A 7,999-nucleotide genomic window follows, 5' to 3' on the forward strand; every position below is an offset into this window, starting at 1 on the left:
GCTGTTGCATTGTAAATTTTGGTCAATGACATGAGACAAAGTATATGTGAACTGCTGTATGAAAAGTGAATTTACTCTGTAAATCTTCACCCAAATCCAAATAAAATTAAAAAAACAAAAAATCTCTTGTTTTAGTAGGCATTAAACCTTCACACAATCACATGTGTCACAGTTCAAAATTATTTACTGAATCAGGAGAAAAATGCAAGTGAATACTGAATGTGCAACACTACGGTAAAATAGCCATGGTATTGAGAACTTAAGCATGCTAAAAGTCATGAAACCTAAAGGTTAGAGTTTGCCTATCCACTGCCATGATTCCGACTCATAGTCACCACCCCATAGGACAGAGTAGAACTGATCCAATAAGATTCCAAGAGTGTGGTCTTTATGGAAACAGGCCTTGGAGCAGCTGATGGCTTTGCACCATTGACCTTTCAGTTACCAGCTGAGCACTTTAACCATGGTACCACCAGGGCTCCTTAGAGTGTCTATAGTACTTAGCTACATTGTACAGAGAGTAGAAATGCTTTTTAAAATATTTATCCCATTAAATGATTTATCCATTTTAGCAGAATTTTTGTCCTTTGAATTTTCCAGCTTCCATGCATTTTCATCTAATTTAAGGAAGAATTCTATTTTGCTGTCTGAGGATCTAGCACACTGTATATACACTAATGGATAATGATGAAATCATCTTTTAAAGTTTCCTATAAATAAAAGCTTCGAACTATTTCTCCTACTCTAGAAATGCTAAGGTTATTTTTTTTTTTTTAGCCAAATGATATAATTGTTAAAAATAAAGGCTTTTGACCCCAAAGAGACCTGAGTTTGATTTTTTGCTTTCTGAAATTTTGCTTAAGAGAAGCATAATGAATCATAATGACACTCACTGTGATGCAAGCATGGATGATGTAAGTTTGGCTTCTTAGTTCTTAACTAAACACAGCATCTGTGTTATTTAAGTTTGCATCCAATCTTTTCTACCTGTAAGCTCCACTTTCAAAGTGCTTTTATTCCTTCAGCTCTTGATAAACGTATCCCTAAGTTTTAGTGTTGGAAGGAACTTCTATCTTCTTTTACTAATGAGAATTCTAAGGCTTAGAAATTTAATGGATTCCCAAGGTTATGCTGATTTTTTTGAGGATAAGAGGTGAGGAGTCAATTCTGACTCAAAGCGTCACTATAATAGAACAAAACACTGCCTAGTCCTGTGCCACCTTCACAATCGTTGCTATGTTTGGGTCCATTGTTACAGCCACTGTGTCAATCCATCTTGTTGAGGGTCTTCCTCTTTTTCACTGACCCACTACTTTACCCAGCATGATGTCCTTCTCCAGGGACTGGTCCCTCCTGATAACAGGCCCAAAGTATGTGAGACGAAATCTCGCCATCCTTACTTCTAAGGACCATTCTGGCTTCTTCCAAGGCAGATTTGTTTGTTCTTCTGGCAGTCCATGGTATATTCATGAATATCTCATGCTGATTTTTAGGGACTAGCATTTTCAAGTCTGACATGCCACAGCACTGTTGTAACATTCAGGAATTTTCATTCCTTATAATATTTACTACTGTAGGAAAGAACATGAAGTTCTATCTTTGGAATGATGAAATTCAGACTCAAAAAGGTTGAGCCCACTCAGCTAGCTGGTGCTAGGGTTGTAAGAGGCCCAACAAATTCCTGCCTTGGCCAAAGCCCTTAGTTTGTTCACGAGTTCCTGCTGCTTGTTGTACTGTTTCTTACCAATCATCTACCTCATTGTCCAAACCAAAACACCAAATGGATAATTACCAAGAGGATCATTAATGACTGAATATTAAGAGTCAGAATTCAATACCATCTCTTGATTTTTATAGTGGTGTTACCCAATGCTGTGATAAAATAGCCAGGAAATGATTTCTTCTTTAGCTTGCCCATGATGCGGAAACAATCTCCCTACACTAGTTTTTGCCAGTCCATTAAAGCCAATGGAGAGTTCCAGAACCACCTCTCTGCCAGGAAAATGTAAGGCTAATTGCCTCTTTTGTAAGATAGAAATCAGTATCCTCCCCTCCTTCCCTCCTGCACTTTTTCACCTGGGGTCACTGGCACTCTGACGAGAGTCTTGGGTCCAGTTCTATGTCACTACCACCCTTTTGCTGCCCATAATCTGAGAATCTAAAGTGCCTATTTGTGAAACTCTAGCTGATCTATAATGTGACACTCAGTTCCCTTAAGAAAGCACCACCACGAGTAGCGACTGGGATCTTAAAACCTTGCAAGTGGCCATCTAGATGCAATGATGGATCTCTCCTTGTCCTGAGCAAAGAAGAATGAAGAAAACTAAAGATGCATGGAAACAATTAGTCCAAGCAACTGGTATACAATGTGATCCTCAGCCTATATGACTATGAGACCAGAAGAAATAGGTGGTACCCGGCTACCACTGTCAACCGCTCAGAGGGGGATCTATGTAGGAGATCTTGGATGGAGTGGGAAAACAGTGTGGAACAAAACTCAAAATCATTTAAAAAAAAAAAAGGGACCAGGTTTGCTGGTCTGATAGAGACTGGTGGGACCCCTGAGATTATGGCCCCACCTGCCCTTTAAGTCTGGAATTGAACCCACTCCTGTGGCTTCCAGCCAAACAAAAGACAGGCATATGAGCTGAACTTTACATTAGGTAGATACATTCCTTGAAGAGCTCAGTCATGGGAGAATAGAAGGGCTGTGTATGCACAGGGAGACAGGTCAGGGGCCAGGAATGTATGGGAGGGAAGGACACAGGAAAGAGGTAACTATTGGGAGGAAGTGGGAAGGGAGCTGTTGCATTGTGGGAAGTTGTAGTCAATGTCATGAGACAAAGTGTATGTGTGCTTCTATATGGAAATTGAATTTGCTCTGTAAAGTTTTACCCAAATCACAATAAAAATTAAAAAGAAAGAAAGAAAGAAAGAAAGCACCACCAATGTTTCCCTCTTCTTTTCACATTTCAACCTATATGCCTCCTAACGTCCAGTGGCATCAGTATGGTTGGTGTCACCCAGTGGAGTAACTCACTGTGTGACCCCCCCCACCCTCCGAACTCCCATGGACCTTCTTCCATACCAGACCATAAAGAATCCTTACCAACAACAACAACAACTCACTGCTGTCAAGTCGGATCCAACTCATAGCGACCCCTCCTTGAGTTTCTGAGGTGGTATCACTATGTTTATTATCAATTTAAATATGATATAGTTGTAAATTGCTTAAAGGTAATATTTCTTAAATTATATGAATGCTAACAACAAAATTGTTTTGTAAAATCTGCATTGAATTACAACAGTATTAATTACAATACTTAATAATTAACTACAGTAACTGAGTAGAAGCCTTTTTAAATTTTCTCCTTTTCCTTTAATTATATTTCATTCTCAAGAAACTCATTGATAGAGGTTCACAAATACTAAATACCACAATATGGTAGCTAAAGCAGCAGCAAATTGGCAAAATCAGCAACCATAGAAACACCAGCAACAACAAAAATAACAGTATGTGCTTGTAGGACATGCAGATGAAACTATGTGCTTTGAAATCATGTGATTCAAAGCATCACTGTAATTGGGTAATAATGACAGCTCTGACCAGAGTGTGTTGAAAAGTTCGAAACGTAAAACAACATACAGTTTTAGACTTGTAGGTATATTGAATCATGTAAGCTGGGCTTACAAAAATGTTTTTGTAGCTAAAAGTAACATTTTTATCAGTTATATTTTTCTAAGAAATCATAAATTTCTGCTGAAACACTGCACAAAAATTTTTAGACAGTCATTTTGGTGTCACTCCCAACTGACAGTGTCACTTGGTATGGTCCACACCCCCTGTACCACCCTAATGATATCACTCTTCTACTCTTCTGTTTACCTTCTAAATTAAAGTTTTGTGCCCTTTAGCCAGCCAATATTTCCTGAGCTCTAATGGTTGACACATCAACGAAAATCCCCTTCCCCACTTTCTCACCTTAACCATAGTCCATCCTGGCTTAACAAGCGACAACCTAGTACACCACATGCTCTAATGATTTCTCCCTCAAATCTCTTGATGTTCATAGCAGTTCTTCCCCTCCATCCTTATAGTCCACTTATCTTTTCCTTCTCAGTTTCCACTAATTTACCATCATATTTCTTATTCTTAGCATCTTTCCACAAAATAATACTGGGTAAATAAGTACTGCTACTATTTCTTTTCATTTCCTTCTCCTAGATATACCCCTGGGAGCTCTGGTAGCATAGTGGCTAAGACACTTGCCTGCTAACCAGACGGCTGGCGGTTCAAACCCACCAGCCACTCCTCGGAAGGAAGGTTGGGCAATCCTACTTCCATAGTGATACTGCCTCGGAAACCCAAGGAGGACTCGCTATGAGTCGGGGCCGACTCGACGGCACATAACAACAACAACAACAACAGATATACCCCTAGGAATTTTGCCCTTCAGATATACCTCTTATTTTTCCTGGGTCCTGCCTTTAAAGCTGGACTTATCTCACTTTACCCAATCAACCTCCTTTCAGCTTCTCTGGAATTGTTACCCAACTACCTCGGCTTTAACTTCAATCCTACGGTTTGCAGCTAGGTTTCTCTCATTAGCCACCTTGCCTTTTTGGAATCCTTGATCACCCACCATTCTAGCAATGGAAATACCCACATTTATTTGTTTCCACACCTGGGCTGCCACACATTGCTAAAGAAATCCTGAAACTAAGAAAATGAATCTTAACCAAAATTGAGGTGGCCTTTGTTGGCCTTCACTTGACAATCCTTTTGTTTATCCTTATTGCTCCATAGAGAGAGAAGGAGGGGGAGAGGGGGAGGGAGGGAGGGGGGAAGGAGGGAGGGAGAGAAGGAGTGAGGGAGAGGGAGAGCGCTCTGGTGGTGTAGTGGTTAAGGCATTGGGTTGCTAATCAAAAGGTTGGTGGTTTGAACCCACTAACTGCTCTGCAGAAGATGAGGCAGTCTGCTTCTGCAGAGATTTACAGCCTTGGAAACCTAATGTTGTTGTTGTTGTTGTTATGTGCCATCGAGTCAGACCCGACTCATAGCAGCCCCTCCTTGGGTTTCCGAGGCAGTATCACTACGGAAGTAGATTGCCCCCATCTTCCTTCCGAGGAGTGGCTGGTGGGTTTGAACCGTTAGCAGTCAAATACCTTAAGCACTATGCTACTATATAATTTCCCTTAGCAATTTTTCCAAATTTATCCATACTTATCCTATATTCGAAGAGCAAGTTTGTCATCTCTTCCCATCTCCCAAGGCTTTGCTCAGTTATCTCTCTTCCACTGACTTCTTACCCTTTCTTTGAGTATCTTTAGTAAAATCTTTCTTGTATCAATACTTCTTTTTACCCTTTCTTTGTATTCCAAACTCATGCAAAGGGTAACCTACATTCTCTGCCACCATAATTCCTTTTCCTCCTCTGTAATTAACCCCACCATTTTACCAAATTATTCTCTCCAATGTGACCAAACATAATTGCCAAACCCATCTAATAAATATCCTTTCCTCCTTGAATCTCTTTTCAGTTTTGAATTCCAAGATATTATAACCCTCTGGTTTTATCTTTTTTTTTTTTTTATTGATTTAAATTCTTCTTTTCCTAAATATGATCATTCCTTAAAGTCCTTGATTCCTTGATCTTCTCTCCTTCCAACTCTTCCTAGGAGATCTCTCATACTCTTCTAACTTCAGCCTCTTTGCAGAGGACCAACCCTTCCCTGGGCCTTGTTCTGGCCTCTCTCCGGAGCTTATATCCTGTATTTCTATCTGCTTAGTTTGCCCAACTACAGGTCAGTTTAACATGTGAAAAAACAAACTTTCCACCTTTTAAAATTAAGCCTCACCTCCCTATCTCTTTCATTTAGGTTCAAGACTTTGGAATAATCCTGACACAAAATCTTCCTCTGCTTGTGTATCTTCTCGGTTACCAATGTCTACGAATTCTCCTTTAAATCAGTTCCTTGTATCTGTTCCCAAGTTGGGACTGTTGCTAACAAACAAGACACCTGTTTCCAGTCTCTCTTCACAGTCAATTCTACATCAACAGAACTACCTAAAACACCCATATGCAGTGCCTATCCCTCTCTAATTATTTAAGCCTTACACATCCTTCCAGAGCCAGTTAGGGCCCCCCATGCTCTTAGATATCAACAATATGGCCTAACAGAAACAATATTGGTTTTTAGAGTCAAGTTGACCTGGGTTTAAATACTCACCCACTCATTGTCATTGAGCAACCCTACTGGACTAAGTAGAACTGCCCCACAGAGTTTCCAAGGCTGTAAATCTTTATGAAAGTAGACTGCCTTATCTGTCTCCCATGGAGCAGCTGGTGGGTTCAAACCACTGATCTTTTGGTTAGCAGCCAAATGCTTTAACCACTATGCCACCAGAGTTCCTTTGGGTTTGCATATTGGACTATATTTTATTAGGCAAGTAACTTTGGGCATTCATTCATTTCGACAGTAGATCACTAATTCAGAACATGGATAAGCAAACTTTTACTATCACTTCCCTTTTATTGTATGTCCCAGTCTTCTTCCATATCCTAACAGCAGAGCCTTACATCTCTGTGTTTTTCAATCATTTATTCATGTTCGCCATGAGTGTGAATTACTGGATGGTAACAACAACAACAAATATTTATTGAATGACTATTGAATGCAGGTCATCGTGGGAGATACAAAATTAATCAAACCTCTACGTCTGTCCTGAAAGTATAATCAGACTTGTGTGGAGAAATATTTCATAAATAAAAAAATACAAACCTCAGTAAATCTCTACTATGTGCCAGGTATTGTGTAAAGTATCCAAAATTCAAATATATATAAGACATGTTTCCTGATGTTGGGAACTAGGATATGTGGAGTTATACTCATAGCCAACAATTATAATCAACATACTTGTTGTTGTTGTTGTTAGGTGCTGTCAAGTTGACTCTGACTCATAGCAACCCTATGTACAACAGAATGAAACACTGCCCGTCGTACACCATCCTCACAATCCTTGTTATACTTGAGCCCATTGTTGCAGCCTCTGTGTCAATCCACCTTGTTGAGGGTCTTCCTCTTTTTTGTTGACCCTCCACTTTACCAAGCATGATATCCTTTTCCAGGGATTGATCCCTTCTGACTACATGACAAATGTAGGTGAGATGAAATATATCAATGTGGCAAGTGTTACGACATGGATAAGCACCAGGTGTTTGGGGCAAATGGTGGAAAGGTACCTACTCCACACAGAAGAGTCAGAGAATGCAATGAGACCTGAGTAGAATCTTGAAGAATGCGTAGGAGTCAGCCAGGCAAAGAACTCAGCAATGTGCAAAGGTTCATCTGTGTGATGATGTATATAAATAACCACAATACAGATAGAAAATAATAAATAAATGGCAGAGCAGAGGCAAAAAGTACAATGGCAACCAGAGGAGATTCATTATTCCTGGGAGGAGGAAGGACGAGCAGAAACTACTTCATGGAGGTGGAGGCATTTGAGCTAGCCTTGAAAGCCATGAACTGAGTGAGGTGGAATGGCTCTGTTTTCTCAGCATTCCACACCAGTGCCCTGCACACAACAGATACAACTCCATGACGCTGATGCTGATGATGTCTAGGTTTTTCGTATGAACTTGGTTTCTCTGCTTTCCCGGAATGCTCACAGAGATTCGTGATTAAGCAGAGTCATTTCTGGATGGAGGGCTCTTCAGCCAGACTGCCTGGCTTTGAATCCCAACTTGGGCACTAGCTGGCTGTGTGATCTTAGAAAAATTACCTTAACTTTTCTGGGGTTCAGTTTTCTCTTCCAGAAGGTGGAATCATGATAATATTTTCCTCACAGAGTGAGGAATAAATGAGTGACTGGATATAGGCACTTAGGAAAATGTCTGGCACATAGTAAGAAAACAGAAAAACAAAATTACCGTTGGACCCATACACGTCAGAGTAGAACTGTGCGCTATAGGGTTTTCAATGGCTGATCTTTTTT

Source organism: Orycteropus afer, unplaced genomic scaffold, assembly GCF_000298275.1.
Source record: "Orycteropus afer afer isolate SDZICR_OR568_19922 unplaced genomic scaffold, OryAfe1.0 scaffold00010, whole genome shotgun sequence".
NCBI classification, from domain to species: Eukaryota; Metazoa; Chordata; class Mammalia; order Tubulidentata; family Orycteropodidae; genus Orycteropus; species Orycteropus afer.